This window comes from Narcine bancroftii, chromosome 1 (assembly GCF_036971445.1).
Source record: "Narcine bancroftii isolate sNarBan1 chromosome 1, sNarBan1.hap1, whole genome shotgun sequence".
Classification (NCBI taxonomy): domain Eukaryota; kingdom Metazoa; phylum Chordata; class Chondrichthyes; order Torpediniformes; family Narcinidae; genus Narcine; species Narcine bancroftii.
This window is the reverse complement of record NC_091469.1, coordinates 135,444,065-135,461,616: the sequence shown is the minus strand read 5'-3', so window position 1 is coordinate 135,461,616 and position 17,552 is coordinate 135,444,065. Positions and strand designations below refer to the sequence as shown.

The following is a 17,552-nucleotide window of genomic DNA, read 5'->3' as shown; positions in this document are numbered from 1 at the left end:
CTGAATGAGCCAAAATATATCTTTGTTCCCTATGGACACTGTAAGACCAGCTGAGTCCCTCCAGCATTTTGGTGTGTTTTTAACTACAATCACAGCATCTTTTGTGTTTCACTCAGAAACATGGAGGGAGATTAGCTATGGCCAGTCTTTACTTTAAAGCACCTTTCAGACAGGTGCTTTGTCTGCAACAGATGGCTCTCACCAGCAGGATGTTTCATATTTTAGGTGAGATACAAACCACAGGATGGATTAAGGGGGAAAGAGGAAAAGTTTAAAGGGAACATTGCAGAAAACTTCACACAGAGTGGAAGCATTGAATGAACTACCAGCTGAATTGGTAAATGCAGATTCAATTGTAAGGAAAAATGGATGGGATGGATATGGTGGGATATAGGTTGGGTGCAGATCAGGGGTCTAGGCAGAATGATAGTTTGGCACAGACTAAAACGGGTGAAGACCCTGCTTCTGTGCTGTAATGTTCCATGGTTCCATTTTAATGAGATGGCACTTCTTCAATCTGAACTGTCCTGTTGTTACCTGGACTTGGCATACGAGGTGGGAAAGGTGCCCGCAAATATGGGTTCCTAACATTATTAGCAAATCTACCTTCCTTTACAATATTGGCTGTGGAATCCAAAATTTTAACCATGCAACCAATGAACAAATTTTCATTCCAAGGCAGAAGGTGGTTTCCTTCTTAATTATCTTTGGGATTCTTTCTTTCTTACTTTAAGTTTACTTCTTTTTCATTTCTTTTTTAAGAGGGAGGGTTGAAAGGCTATAGCTACCAGGCATCATAGATTATGAATTCTAAATTGTATACTGAATATTTTTATTTTTTGTTGATACATGTATGGCTTTAAAAAATTAAAATAAAATATTACAAAAAAAGGCAGAAGGTGGTGAATTATAAGCTTCAAAAGTATTGCCTTGGTTGTATGAGCAGTTTTGTTTTTGCCTCGCACGGTATAGTTGCCTGGGTCATCTCATCACACATACAGTTCCTCCTTTGCCCACATTGACTTTATATTGAAATTATTCAGCTTTACCTTTACAACAGGTGGGAACCCTCCCAGAAGACGGGTGCCCTCCTGAAGTCATTGCACCACTATACTATACATCATTGCACTCAAAGAAGATGTGTGTTGACTTTTGGATTTCTTATTTGGATGGATGCATCTTCTTCTGAAATGAAAACCAAAACGTCTGGAATTGACTTCCTCTCACTGAAGCAGAAAGAAATGTGGAGGCAATTTGATGTCCTAGTTGGAACTTCAGTGGTAAATCTATAGAGCCTGTTAAGATGTACCCCAGGCCACTAGGGGAGGCAAAGGAGGAAATTACTGGTGATGTTTTAATTATTTTTCTAGCCACAAGTTCCATGTCAGCTTTATTCAAAAACAGTAACAGATGGGACAACAAACACTGGGCAACAAAGATTTTACTTCCTGAACACTTCTGAAGGATGGATTTGGGACTGCTGATCACAAAAATCACCGATGTTCCTATCACGTAATTTTTTTTTAGATATAACTTATTTTTGTGATTTCCTGTCATATTTTGTCTACCACAAGCATAAAAACCATGAAGCGCAACATGTCATTGAAAGTTCATTTCTGAATTCGCACTTGGACGTCTTCAATGAGCAGTCAATGACGAACATAGTGAATGGTTTCACCAGGAAATTGCAACCATGGAAAAGCAGTATCAGGGTAACTGCAATCCATCAAGTGCTGGCTGACTGTTGTTGGACACTGACGCGAGAGGCATCAGATGCTGAGTACAAACAAAAATCAGCAACAAAACATTTGTAGGTCAGTTGAACTAATGTAATATTTCAACATCATGATGTGATTAAACAGGATAAATTCAATAAAAGTTAATTTAATGTTTCTCCAACTTTCTACGTGATATAGCAAATATGAAATTATCTTTTTGTTCAGGTTTAATCCTTTTTTTTTCCAGAAAGCAACCCTTTTTAAAAAAAATGGTCTAGTCCAATTAAAGGCTAACAGGTCTATTGTTAGTGATAGGGAGGTTAATGGAAAATATTCTGAAAGGCAATTAATCTAGACTTGGAAAAAGATGAATTCTTCAGGTTTGATGGTGCGAGATTCTGTCTGGTGAATTTAATGGAGTTACTTGAAAGGGCAAAATATACTGATGAGGCCGGAGACATACCTTCCAAAGGCTTTCAGTAAGGTCTTAGACGAGATCATACATGAAAAAATGTAGAACTCATGAAATCCAAGGCAAATTAACAAATTGGATTCAAAGTTGACTTAGTCATTGAAGGTGGAGAGGGTAATGCAAAGGTGGCTTTACAATTGGAAACGCAGTTCGTCATGAACATTAATTTTATGCTGCAAGTCAGACATCACCTGCAAAGAAAATAATACAAAGTATCGTTTTCAGTCATGAAGCTTTCATCAGATCAGGGAAAAAGTAGTCGGACCGTAAATGTTGCCTTTCCATCACCTTTTTGACTTTAAAAAAAAATGTTCAGCATCGGTACTCTTTTGTTTTAGATTGCCATTCTGTTTGATGACATTCTGTGACCCTTTGAAGCCGTGCTCTCATTCCTCTCTCTACTGGATCTTACTATTTTTAAATTAAATTTAAATTTTGACAAACCACATGGCAACTGGCCCTTTCAGCCCATGGCACCCAATTACATCCAATAGACCTACAACCCCTGGTCCATTTTGAAGGGTGGGAGGAAACCAGAGCGCCTGGAAAAAAAAACCGATGCAGACACTGGAGAGAACGTACAAACTCCTAACAGACAGTACTGGATTCAAAACTGGGTTGCTGGCGCTGTTACACCATTCCGCTAATGGCTACTCCAACCATGCCACCCAATTTTGCTCTGATTGAAACAGGAAAGAAAATTGTTTCATTCCTTGAAAACTTTTTACTGCAAGAAATGTCTGCTTTTCACCAAAGAATTCTGTTGGATTTATCCAGGATCCTTGTTCTCAGCAACATACTCACTTTCACTACCACCCGGGCCCCTAGGCTGAGCTTTAGTAAGGTCCCTCAGGGTTGCCATTATTGGGGGGGGGGGGGGCATTCGCTGCCTATGCCTACCCAGTGGCATATCTACGGAAAGTAGCACCTATGGCAAGCACTGAAATTGCACCCCTGTACATACATCTGACACCCATCTTTTAGATAACTTTACTAACTCAAAAATACATGCCAAGCTCTCAATGTTGCAACCATCTCCCAATGCACAAATTCCCTCTCCCTCCACCACTCACTCCTATCTTGTCCCTCCCAAGGCTGAACAAGCAGATGCCTCTCTAGCACCACTGCTTCTGGACCAATCAATGCTGAATGGTGCATCTCCGCAGCAACCACGGCTCCATCGGCCACTGACATCATGACCCTTCCACATCTTCGCTGCTTCTGCTCCACTCCCAGCTCCTTCACTCCCTCATCCGGGCTGCCATTTTGAGGGGCTGAGTGGCAGCCCCACTCCGAGTTGTGACGGTACCTGAGTCATCGGAATGGCGCATTCTGCTGCTTCTTCTCTCCCCCTCGCCCACCCGCTGCTCTGCCCAGGCCACGTGTGGCATAGCCTAAAAGCGGGTACGTGTCATCCGCTGCCTGATGATGGACCGGAAAGCGAGCTTGGAGCCAGCCTGGCCAATGGGAAGCACGGAGGGGAGGGACCGCTGTCATTTGGAGGCCCCCAGGGTCCTTGTATTAAGAGTGGATTTTATCTTATATTTATTTCAAAGAAGCACAATACATGAAAGCCAAATCAGATCAAACAATTTTATTAACATTAGTTTTCCAGCATTCCCACATCCCTCCCCTGTGCAACTGTATTTTAATAGAAAATAAAATTTCCTGAAGCATATGGGTTACTTATACTTACCTGCTTAATGATTACAGTTGTTGGAATTAACTTTATAATGACAATTGGAGACATATTTATGGATAGAAGGCAGGTAACGGCAGGCATGTGCGTTTCCCTGGTGCTGGCGCAGACAGAGCGGTTACAGCTGCATGTGCGGTTCAATGCGGGATGAATTGGACACAAGTGCATCCTTACTTGCGGACACAGGGGTAAGGTACCAACTGAGGAGGTGATTAGTGGGAAGGGATGAGTGGAGAAGTGAATCCCAGAGGCAGAAAGGGTAGGAGAGGGCCGAGTAGTGAGATTATGTTGCAGAAGGTGGAGATTGCAGAGGATAATATATTGAATGTGGAGGTTGGTGGGGTGGTAGGTGAGGACAAGGAGAATCCTGTCCCTGTTGCAGACCAGAGTTCAGTTTCAAATTCGCACCTATTATAAGACCACAACAATTTTAAAATTGCCCTAAACTATTCTCTCTGAAAAGACTGAAGCACAGTTAAATTTTTACCGCTAATTTGAGTCTGACTATGTTGCTATTCTTTTTTTGCCATGCTCTGATTTTAAGTTCAAGTTTATTTGTCACATCACACCTAATACAGTGAGAAGAGTTCTTCTGCAAACAGACCAACAGATTATTATTAACATTCATATGACAGTGTAAAGAACTCAATTTACAGATTAAAGAGTTACAATGGAAAATAAAATAATTTGTACCAAGCATAAGCAATATGATAACTTTGCAATAAACAAATCTGCCAAAGAAACTCAGCAGGTCATGCAGAATCTATGGGAAGGAAAGGGTAACAACGTTTTGGGCTTGGATCCGTTGTCAACGTAAAAAAGCAACCAGGCACCTAATTAAAAAGGTAAGGAGAGTTCCCAAACCAGGATGTGATACAAACAGTAGAAGTACTATAGCACATTTGAGCATGTGCCAATTTGAGTTTTTACAAGTGGTTGAACAGTTGCACAAATGGCACAAATCTCAATAATCATAGACTGTCTTTGCAAAGAAAATAATAGGGAAGGGCAAATATTTAAGAGGGCAAAAAGAAAGTTTGCAGATGCTGGGGTCGAGAGCTGGAGAAATTCAGCAGGTCACGTAACATGTAGAGGAAGTAAACGGTAAACTTTTTATTAAGGTACCTGACCATTTTTGTTTGTACCTTGATGAAGGCCCCAGGCCCAAATCGTTGGTTATCCTTTACTTCCTACCCTGCAGGGTCTAGGCAGCAAGTCTCAGGAGTGAAATAAATGGATATTAACATCTGGTCCTACATGACATATCTATGGATGATGCATGGCCTGCTGAGTTTCTCCAGCATGACTATCTATTGCAACTATCTAGATAAACACTAGCTCAACATGGGTATCTCACAAGATAGACATCATCAAGATCATAATTTTCAGAATTGTCAGTTGACTGTGGAAAAGAGATTGTCAAAATACCGGACCGAAATGTAAAAAAAAATGACACTCAGACAACACTTGCTTAGTTTTGGCCTACAGCAGAAGAAATGCATTTGCTTTCTGCCCCGTGGAAGTTTGGCTGCTTCCTTCGCTAACATCCCTAATAGTTAAGGTCTTTAACATGTCCTAACACTGCACCACATGAAAGCTGAAATAATTAGATCACTGTTTTTAATGGAGATACTTAGTGCTTTGGCATACCAATTAACATCAGCTCAGTGAAATTGCAGCATTCTCAGGAAGAAAGGATACTTGCTGGAGGCATTGTTCTGGCCACTTGCTAAGAAAATGAGGGGGGCCACCAACTTGCCTGTAGTTATTGGATGGATTTACATATAAAATAGCAAGCTCTGTCCAATCTCATTACACTGGAGGTTTTGAGCAGCAGAACGTGCAGTGAGAGGGCCAAGGGCAGATTGAGTGATTGTTCACTTCTGACATCAGTGCACATGACAAGGCTCTAATGGTTTTAATAATCAATTTAATGAAATGTGTTTTTGTCTCAAACTGAATTGAAGGAACTGTGTTCAGGCCATCCATGTCAAGTATTCAACACAATGAGTTAATTCTGAACTATATGGCTTCTCCCATTTTTAATTCCCTCACAGAACACTGTGCACATTCCGCACTGGTGATTTAAGCAATGTGCAGCGTGTGGAAGTATTCAAAATGATTTGAAGAGAAATTTCTCTCCACGCACCTGGGGCAGAAGGTGATTCAATCATATTCACTCAATTTAAATCTTTTGATGAAGTGGCTTAAAAAAATACTTTTTTTTTTGGCGTTGCTGAGCTATATTTGAAAGCTGTAAAAATATTATTCATTTCCGTAATTCTTTTCATGTGCAAGCTTTCTCCAACTGAATTCCCAGGCTGTTTGATATGGAATTAATCAAAGAAAATAATGGCAGTTTTAATTGCTTTTATGACTTCCCTACCTTCTTGCAGATTTCATTATTTTTTTTTCCTTTTGCAAATCACGAACTTCCAGTTTGTGAGTGGGGCACCCAAGATCAGTTATTGCCAGTTGGATACCTTGATCTTTACCTGGAGCAATTTTGTAAACAAAAAAAAATGGATATCACATTTATACATTACCTTGAGCATCTTCCCAAAGCACGCCACAGTGAAGAACAACAAAACCCCTGGTGTCTGACACCAAAAGGGACTGGTAGATGCCAGATACAGCTTGTGAACTTTCCAGTTCAAATGGTGCATTGTGTACATGGAGAACTAACGGCAAGGCACACCAATTTTAAGCTTCCATCTTCTTCACTCACTTATTTTCTGCAATTTTTATTGCCAGTTGCATGAATTCCAGACAACCAAGATTTTACTGTACTTCTCAAGTACAGTTTTTAATTGTGAGAAGCCTGATAACTTGTTCTGCACAAGCTCCCACAAACAACAATTAGTTACATCCAAATAATCTATTTCTATAATAATGAAGGCAAAGATCATCCAGCACATTAGTTATAAAGCACCTTATGTTCAGAGATTGTGACATCTGGGTCCATCCCTCTGCAAATGGAGAGGAGTCAGGATCTGGGAACATGGAGTTTAAAAAAAGTATTGCAAGGATTTTTTTTTACAAATAGAAAACATTGACTTGGTTACAGTGAAGGCAGATTTAATTGTGGTTTTCAAATAGGACAGGATAAGTATTTGAAAGAAATTAATCTTCACACCTCAATTATTCTTGCATAGAGAACATACATGATGAGCAGAATGGCCTCCATACATGCCATGATTCTATGATCATTTGGTACCTTGTCTAAACTGTCAAATCAGATTTATTTTTGAGACAAAGTGAACCCTTAGTGTAGTGCAGTTGTTTTCAATTTTATTTTCTTTCCACTCACATAGCACTTTAAGTGATCCCTATGCCATCGGTGCTCTGTGATTAGGAAGGGATTACTTAAGGTGGTATGTGAGTGGGAAGGGAAGATTGAGAAGCACTGCTCTAGACTCAATTGTTACTGAAATGTTTTGCTTGAGAAAAATTGCCATTGGCTCATTTTCTTTGGGGTTATGAAACTGTGCACATAACGAGTCAATTAAAACAGTGGTTTTCAAACTTTTTCTTTCCACTCACACACCGCCTTAAGTAATCCCTTACTAATCACAGAGCTCTGATCGCAGAGGGATTGCCTAAGATGGTATGCGAGTGGAAAGAAAAAGTTTGAAAACTACTGGTGCAGTGGTTAGCACAACACTCCATAAATCTTCGTCCGCGAAGCCAAGCCAAAGAAAGAAGAAAGAAAGAAAGAATTACAGCCCCAATGACACGGCTTTGAATCCATCACTACCTGAAAGGAATTTGTACATTCTCCATGCATCTGTGTGGGCTTCCTCTGGGTGCTCTGGTTTCCTCCTGCATTCCAAAGTCCTACGGGGTTAATAGGTTACATGGGCGAATTTGGGCAGCGTGGGCTGGAAGGGTTTGTCACCTTGCTGCATCTCTAAATTAAATTTAAAAATTAAAATACAAGGTGGAAAAGAATATACGTCTTGGGAAGATAAACAAAGGATGTTGCATATATTTGGATTTTCAAAAGGCCTTTGACAAAGAGCCGGACGCGAGGCTGCTCAACAAAATGAAAGCCCATGGAATTACAGGAAAGATTCTTGAGCATTGGCTGATCAGCAGGAAGCATTCTGTTTGGCTACCAGTTACCAGTCGTGTTCCACAGGTGTCAGGGTTGGGGTACTTTTTTTTTTCATGTTTGTTAATGATTTGGATTGTGGGAATAAATGGCTCTGCAGCTAAGTTTACAGAGGATACCAAGATAGGCGGAGGGGCAGGCAGCAACGAGGAAACAGAGAAGCTGCAGAGAAACTTAGATGGATAAGGAGAATGGGAAAAGTAGTGGCAAATGCAATACAATGCGAGGAGGTGTATGGTCATTTAGTTTGGTCGAAGGAATACAAAGGCAGCATGTTACTTGGATACGGAGAGAAAAAAAAAATCAAAATTGGGAGGTACAAGATGACTTGGTACTCCTTGTGCAAGGTTGTCAAAAGTTTAGCCTCCAGGTTGAGTGAATGGTGAAGACGGGAAATGTTGGCATTCATATCTAATGGAATAGGATACAAGAGCAGGGATATGATGTTCAGGGTTTATTACGCACTGGGGAGGCTTTACAGAGTATAGGATACAGTTTTAGGAATTTTATTTAAGAAAAGATGTTTTGGCTTTGGAGAGGGTTCAGAGAAGATGCACAAGAATGATTCCTGGAATGAAGAGTTTGGCATAGGAAGAACGTTTGATGTCTTTTTTTGTTTGAATATTTTGTTTAAGTTTTAAGAAAATACCGAATATAGAACTCAATTGATTTAATGACTATACATTAGAAATAATTAATAATATATAATTTCCCAAATATACAATCATAGAAAAGCATTCATAAGGTCTGAAAAAAAATTAAAAGGAAAGAGGAGTCCCTCTTCTCCCTGCAACATCCCCCCCCACCCCCACCTCGCCCCCAGATTTGAAAGAAAAGGGGACAGTCAGGAGGGAATAGAGGGAGATAAAAAGAAAGAAAATAGAAAAAAAAGCAACAGGAGCAAGTTCGACATCTCGGAGTCACATCATTTTAAAAGTATTAAATTTCTAATAAAGTGTATACTAATTGATAAATATAAAAATAAGTTATATAATCTGGGTATTTAAGTAACCTAAATAAGGTTGCTAAATTTCAACGAACATACTATATCAATTCCTAATCTTCTCAAGGGGAATACACTTTGCACTTCCATGTTCCAATGATCAATGTGAAGTAAGGAATTAGATTTCCATTTTATCACTATACATTTCCTGGCTATTGACAATGCAATTTTAATAAATTTAGTTTTACTTCTGGAGAAGCGAACTTCTATAACTGCTAAATTCTTCAGCAGAAACAATTCCGGTCAAGAGGGAAGTTCAGCTGCACAATTTTTTGTCAATACTTCCCCCAATTCTATCCAAAAGGGTCTTAATTTTATTCATAACCAGGTAGAATGTAGAAAAGTATCTACATCTATACCACACCTAAAACACGTAAAAATAAACCAGAATTTTCTAATAAGTATCTTTTGAGGCGTGAGTTATAATTGGTGCAGAAAATTATAATGAATCAGTCCTTATTTAGAATTAATTAAGGTAGTCATACTATCTTGACAAAGATCTGACCAGCATTGTGGATCAATTACAATATCCAAATCTGATTCCCATCTCTCCATCGATAATGAAGTCCAGATTTTGGGCTTTGATCTTGGATCAGAGCATATATATTAGGAGATAAATTTGGTTACCTTCCCCTTTCAAATTAGAATTTCCATGTCTGAGCATAGTCCTCACTTTTCAATCAAAAAAAATCACAATTGGAGATAACAGAAGAAAGTGTTGCTAGGTACATTATTTTTTTTAAATCCCTCAAAAGACATAGATTACCTCCGTTGATTATAACAATCTTCAATGCATCTGATACCATGTTGGTACCAGGAAGCTAAGATTCTATTACCCAAAGTCATGGTTATTAAACTGTTTTGATATTGAGGCATCATTTAATCCCACAAATTGTTTAATTTTATTCCAAATATAAATTACACATTTCAATGATAGGCTATTTGTTTTCCTTTTAATTAATTTAAAATTCCATTTTAAAATATAGTCTTCTGCCATCTACGTTTGATGGCTCTTGGACTGTACTCCTTGCAGTCATGAAGAATGACGGTGAAGAAAGGTTTCAATTGTTGAAAGGCTTTGACAGAGTAGATGTGGCAAAGTTGTTTCCCATGGTGGGGGGAGTCTAGGACAAGAAGGCACAACTTAAAATGCAGATGCAGAGGATTTATTTTTGCCAGAGAGTGGTGAACCTCTGGAGTTTACTACCATGGGCGACCGTGGAGGCCAAGTGTTGGGCAGATTGAAGGCAGGAATTGATAAGTATCTAAAGAGTCAGGATAGTAAAGATTATGGGATGAAGGCAAAGGGAGTGGGGCTGTGGAAGAATGGATCAGCTCATGATGGAATGGCAGAGTGAACTTGATGGGCTGAGTAGCCTGCTTCTGCTTGTATATTTTAAAAAAGGTTTTTACGAGGTGAAGGTCACTGTTGATGATGTTGAGATCTTCAGCTATTTCATTTGTCCATAATGGAGAAGAATATATCAGTTAATTCAAGCACTGACACACTGATCACAGCGTGTGCTGACCTGTGATGTTGTGTATTTTACAATAGATAAAATGAAAAACTCTGAATAATGATATATGATAAACAGAATCACTCCCAAGGGGAGGACATTGATCCTTTTGGAATCTTACAATACATCATTGCTTATCTTGCATAATTTCTCTTTAGCATATAATTTAAAAGATTTCTAATTCTTAACCAACTTATCTCTCGTTATAAATTGAGTTTAATTGATATGCCTTCTCAATATGATACTTTTGTTAATATATCATCTAAGTTCCTTTTAGCAAAATAAATGTAACTTGTTCAGATTTCATATATTTATGTTACCAGAATGATAATCTCTAATGAGCAATTTGCATACAAAAGTTGAATTAATATGTGTCCTATTTAGCTTAATGAATATTTCACTCAAAGATTCTTTGAGATGAAAATGATCATATATTTGACTTAGTGAACTCTTTGCAATTTTGCACATCCTTTTGAAAATAATTACCATATTTTATTCCTTGAGCTTCCACAAACACATATTGAAAGATGAGATTTATGGACTTTAGCACACATTGTGAATCAAAGAATGGAAGGACCAGGCAGCAATCTGGTCTAAAGTGTATGTTATAATCTTATTGAATAACTGAACAGGTCAGGGGCCTGAATTGTTTTCCCCCCAATCCCACATCTTTGAATGATCTGATATTAAATTAACAATGATTTTACACCAACTAAACATTATTTGTAAATGTGTGTTTATGCCCTTTTGCCATGGTGGAGCACAGATTCAGGATTGGGCTGTCCTTCAGACTTAAGCACCAAACTGAGACAAAAGTTCATTGCTGGGAATTCCAAACCGGTCCAAAGTTTGCCTCAGTTAAAAAAAAATAGTGGGAAACAGCAAGCATTGAAACAAAAGTTAATTTGAAATGTCTACAAGACTTGAACAAACTGAAATCACCTTTTCTATAAAGCTTTGTTGCTACTGACACATGATTGACATCTCTGGAAAGCTGACTGGGAACTGAATTTAAATCTGATCAGGCTCACTCAGCCAATGCAAATTGAGTTCTGTTTAATTAACTTTTGTATATTTGAATAAGTTTAGAAGTTAAAAGACTAAAACAAAGCAAGTTGATGGCTAGCTAAAGAGAGATGAGTGCAACAATAGCAGGGTGAATAACGTCTGAGCCATAAACAGTGATCTAAGGATCTGTAGCGGCACTGATTTGCCACAGCTTACAAACAAATAAAGAATACACTCACTCATTTCTTTTAGCACACCATGAAGATGACGTTCTTTTTGTTATTCACTAGCCACAACATTGCATTCTTCAGCTCCCCAAACACCACCCAGCTAAACTCCTCTGTGTAGCTCACCGCCACATGGGTGATCCTGACGTTCTCACTCTCCTCCCAACAAAGTTAAGTACGTGATGGCGACAGATCTGGGTGCAAGAATCATATCAAAATCAGAATTTATTGTCATGAACAAGTCACAGAATTTGGCGTTTTCCAGCAACATCCACAGTGCAAACATTCATATAAGCACTTTGACAACAATAAATAAAAAATTTTAAAAAGTGCAAAAAAAGTAAGGCAGTGTCTTTGGTTCGTTGATTATTCAGGAATCTGATACCAGTGGGGAAGAAGCTGTCCTTCTGCCGCTTCTATGCCATAGAACACTACAGCCCTGCAGCTCTTCTAGTCTGCACCAAAAAAAATTTTTGCCTAGTCCCACTGACCTCAACCCAGTCCATAGCCTTCCATACCTCTCCCATCCATGTACCTGTCCAAATTCTTCTTAAATGTTAAAAATTGAGCCCATAATCACCATTTCAGCTGGCAGCTCATTCCACACTCCCACCACTCCCTGTGTGAAGAAATTCCCCCCTACACTTTTCCCTTTTCGCACTCAGGTTTGTATCTTGCCGACTCACAGTGGAAAAAGCCTATTGACATTAATTCTGTCTACTCCCCTCATAATTTTAAAAACCTCTATCAAATCTCCTCTCATTCTTCTATGCTCCAGGGAATAAAGTCCTAACCTGTTTAACCTTTCCCTGTAACTCAGTTCCTAAAGTCCAGGCAATATCCTATTAAATCTTCTCTGCACTCTTTCTATCTTATTAATATCATTTCTGTAATTAAGTGACCAAAACTTCACACAATACTCCAAATTTGGAGTCACCAATGTCTTATAAAACTGTACCAAAACATCCCAGCTCTTGTACTCAATACTTTAATTACTGAAGTCCAATATGCCAAAAGTTCTCAGAAACCCTATCCACCTGTGACGCCACTTTCAGGAAATTGTGTATCTGTATTCCCAGGTCCCTCTGTTATACTGCACTCCTCACCATTTACATCTTCTTTTATCCTTCCAAAATGCAACACCTCACACTTGTCTGCATTAAATTCCATCTGTTATTTATCAGCCCTCTTTTCAACCTGGTCCAGATCCCTCTGCAAGCTTTGAAATTCTTCTTCACTGTCCACAACGCTTCCAATCTTAGTGTCATCTGCAAACATGCTGATCAATTAACCACATTATCAACCAGATCATTGCTATAGATGACAAACAACAACAGTCCCAGTACTGATCCCTGAGGTACATCACCTGTCCAATCTGAGAAGCAATCATCCACCACTACACTCTGGCTTCTCCCGCCCAGCCATTGTCTAATCTAGTTCACTACTCAGTGAATACCAAGCATCTGAACCTTCCAGACTAACCTCCCATGTGGGACCTTGTCAAAGGTTTTACTAAAGTCCATTGAGACAACATCCACAGCCATTCCTTCATCAACTTTCATGGTAACCTCCTCGAAAAACTTTAAGTTTGGTTAAACTCGACCTACCACGCACAAAGCCATGTTGGCCATCCCTAATCAGTTTCTGGCTTTTCAAATAATTGAATATCCAATCTCTTAGAATAACTTCCAATAATTTACCTACTACTGATGTCAGGCTCACCGGCCTATAAATTTCCAGGACTACTTTTGGAGTCATTTGTAAACAACAGAACAACACGAGCTACTCTCCAACCCTGTGGCACCATGCCCATATCTAAGGACATTTTAAATATTTCTGCTAGAAACCCCTGCAATTTCTACCTTAGCCTCCTCCAAGGTCTGAAGGAATATCATGTCAGGCTCTGGAGATTAGTCTTATTTACTTTAAGGCAGCAAGAACCTCCTCCTCTTTAATCTATATCAGTTCCATGACCTCACTGTTTGTTTTCCATACTTCCCATGACTGTGCCTGTTTCCTGAGTGAAAACTGATGAAAAAAAACATTTAAGATCTCCCCCATTTCTTTTGGCTCCATACAAAGCCGACCACTATGATCTTCAAGAGAGCAATTTTGTCCCTTAACTAACCTTTTGCCCTTAATATACGTATAAACCCTCAGGATTTTCCTTCACATTGTCCACCAAAGAACCTTGTCTTTTTTTAATTTAGTCTTCCTAATTTCTTTGAGGATTTTCTTGCATTTTTTAAAATACCCCCCATGTACCTTATTTGCTCCATGTTGCCTATCCCTGTTTTACACCTCTCTCTTCTTTCAAACCAGATCCGCAATATCCCTCGAAAACCAAGATTCCCTACTCCTGCTAACCTTGCCTTTAATCCTGGCAGGAACGTACAAACTCTATTCTCAAAGTTTCACCTTTTAATGTCCTCGACTGACCTCACACATCCTTACCGGAAAACATGCATTCTAGATCCTTTCCCATTTCCTTAAAATTGGCCTTTCTCCAATTTAGAATCTCAACCCAAGGCCCAGACATATCCTTCTGCATAATTAACTTGAAACTAATGGTATTATGATCACTGGACCCAAAATGTTCCCCTACACATAATTTTATCACCTATCCAGTCTTGTTCCCTAAAAGGAGATCCAGTATTGCACTCTCTCTAGTTGGTACCTCTATATATTGATATTTAAAAAAAACTTTCCTGAGCACGTTTGACAAACTCAAGTTATCTAGCCCTTTTTACAGCACAACTTTATGTTTCCTGCAGCTGTCTTCTATCTCTCTAGATGTTCTTCTCCAATTCTTGTTGATTATTGGATGGTGTATAATACAACCACATGAGAGTGATCCTACCTTTCCTGTTCTTGAGCTCCAATCATATAGTGTAATGGATTTGTGTTAATGTTTAGTTTAATGTTAAACTATATTTCTCAAATATAAATGTCTTAGTAGATGTATTCTTAGTAAGCTAGTTTGGGTGGTTACAGAGGCACAAAGACAACACATTAGCATTTTAAAAACTAATGGTTCTTTGAGAGAGAAGACAAACCATTTTGAGATGAAAATGGATGCTGATTGAACTGAGAGTCAAGAGATGAAAATGATTTTTGATGGTTCTTGAGATACTGGAACCAATAGGTTGTAGCGGGTTGTGCACGAGCACAGTGAAAAGACTGAGACCACAGGCTCAGACCTCAAGTAACACAATTGCTTTACCTTGAATTCCACTCTGCAGCCTTTAAGGCTCTCTCTGATCCTGCTCCCCATGTTCCAGCACTTGTGTCACTAGGATGCAAGTGCATACTTGCCCTTCCGGTCTGGTCCGGAAGAGATGGTCCCCCAATGCCATCTTTACCACAGCTTCCCCACTGACTGCGCATGACAAGCAGGGCTAGTTCGCCACTCCAAATATGTGCACCTCCACACAACCCCAACCCACCTTCAGAACCAGCATCAAGAGTGAGGTCTGCTGTTTCGGCGGCCCCCTATGTACCGGTGGGGGGGACCTGTACTGGTTGGGACAAGTCCAGGTGGGCTGGTTTCAAATGGTCCAGCATGAATAATTCCTCCTTACCCCCAATGTCGAGCATAAAGGTGAACATGTTTCTTTGCATCACCTTGTAGGGTCCTTCATGGAGAGCTGAAGGGGAGTCCTGTTTGCATCCCTTTGCACGAATACATACTCACAGGAGGACAATTCTGGGAGCTAGTTGCAGGGTGGCTGACCATGTCGCAATGGTGGCAGTGGTGCAAGGCAGCCCAATTTGTCTTGCAACCTCTTGAGGACGACTGTGGTGTCAGTGTTCTGATTGGGTGCTGGCAAAAGAAACTGGCCAGGGACTGCGAGGGCCTCACCATAGATTAGTTCAGCAGAGGAGGCTCCTGGGTCTTCCTTAAGTACTGTGTGTATCGCTAGGAGAACCCAGGGCAGTTCATCTACCCAGTTGGGCTTCTCAAGCCATACCATCAGTGCTGATTTGAGGTGGCGATGGAAGCGCTCAACCAGCCTGTTGGTGGTAGGCCATGGTACGAGGCAAGGAGCTTAGAGAGCTTGGTCCACAGGGCAGAGGTGAACTGCACTCCTCCTTTTGTCATTATGTCCACTGGGATTCTAAAACGGGAGACCCAGGCAGAGAGGAAAGCCCTGGCACACATATTGGTAGAGGCCTCTGGAATGGGAATGGCCTCTGGCCAACAAGTGAACCTGTCCACTGCTGTGAGCTGGTAGTGCGACTCTCGGGAGACTGGCAAGAGCCTGACTATGTCCCGGTGGACGTACTGGAACCTGCGGGTTGGAGTGTCGAACTGATGGTCCTTGGCAGTCTGGCAGTCCATGCAGGTTTTCACCAACTCCATGATCTGCTTGCATAGGCCATGCCAAACAAATCTGGAGGACACCAGCCGCACTGTCACGCAGATGGAAGCGTGCAACAAACCGTGGATTATGTAAAATACCATTCTCCTCCATTGGGCAGGGACCAGCAGCTGGGTTTGGCCTGTGGAGGCGTCACAGAGGAGCATAGTGCCATTGCATCAAGAGGGAAGTCTTAGAGTTGCAATCCTGTGACCACAGTCCTGAAGGTGTGCGTTTCATGGTTGTCTTGCTGGGCGTGAGCCAGATGATGGTAATTGATGCCTTGTGCTAATGCATTGATCGCTGGTCTGGAGAGTGCATCAGTGACAACATTGCATCTTCTGGAGAGATGGCCAATAGCGGTGGTGAATTCAGAGACATAGTCTAAGTCCCTCTGCTGTCGAGCAGACCACGGGTCAGAGGACTTTGAGAAGGCGAAAGTGAGTGGCTTGTGGTCCGTGCAGACAGTAAATAGTCGCCCCTCCAAGAAGTGGTGGAAATAGCGGATGACCAGGTAGAGGGCCAACAGCTCTGTCGAACACGTTGTACTTCAGTTCAGGCTGTTGCAGGTGGAAACTGAAAAAGGCGAGAGGTCTCCATGAGTTGTTTTAATAAACTGTTCCAGGACACTGCCTACTGCTGTATTTGATGCATTGACTGTGAGGGTTGTCAGTACATCCATTCGTAGGTGGACTAGTATGGGCCAGGGCCTCCTCAAAAGCGCTGTGAGCTTCATCCAACCATGTGAGCTCTTTTTTTGAATCCAACATCAGGGCAAAAAGAGGGCACATAATCTCGACTGCAACAGGGATAAGCGCTGTGAGCTTCATCCAACCATGTGAGCTCTTTTTTTTAATCCAACATCAGGGCAAAAAGAGGGCACATAATCTCGACTGCAACAGGGATGAACCCGTTGTAAAAATTCACCATGCCCACGGACTCTTGTAGACCCTTCAGTGTTGTTGGCCTGCCGAACTGTCGTATGGCCTCGACTTTTTCGGGTAGGGGTGTGGCGGCATCTTTGTTAATCTTGTGGTCCAAAAAGTCTATTTCCTTGAGACTGAACTGGCACTTCTCCAGGTTAATGGTGAGGCCGAACTGTGCAAGGTGGTTGAAAAGCTGGAGCAGGTCTGTCATGTGCTCTTCGGGCATGCTGCAGCCTACCAGGATGTCGCTGAGGTAGATGAAAAGAAAAGGCAAGTCTCTGCTGACTACATCCATGAGGAGCTGGAACATCTGCACCACATTTGTTAAGTCAAATGGCATGCAAAGGAACTCAAACAGGCCGAATGGAGTGACGATAGTGGTCTTCTGGACATCGTGAGACTGCATGGGGATCTGATGGTATTCCCCGAATCAGGTCAACTTTACAGAATAGCTTTGTGCCATGGAGCTTCACTCCAAAATCCTAGATGTGGTGAATGGGGTAGCGA

The 17,552-nt window shown here is 40.8% G+C and overlaps 1 protein-coding gene across 15 annotated transcripts in view; it reads left to right on the top strand.

Annotated features, from left to right (window-relative positions):
* LOC138764513 (teneurin-3) overlaps window positions 1–17,552 on the top strand; it is a 4,541,667-nt gene that overhangs the window by 3,339,110 nt on the left and 1,185,005 nt on the right. The gene's annotated exons all lie outside the window — the stretch shown is intronic.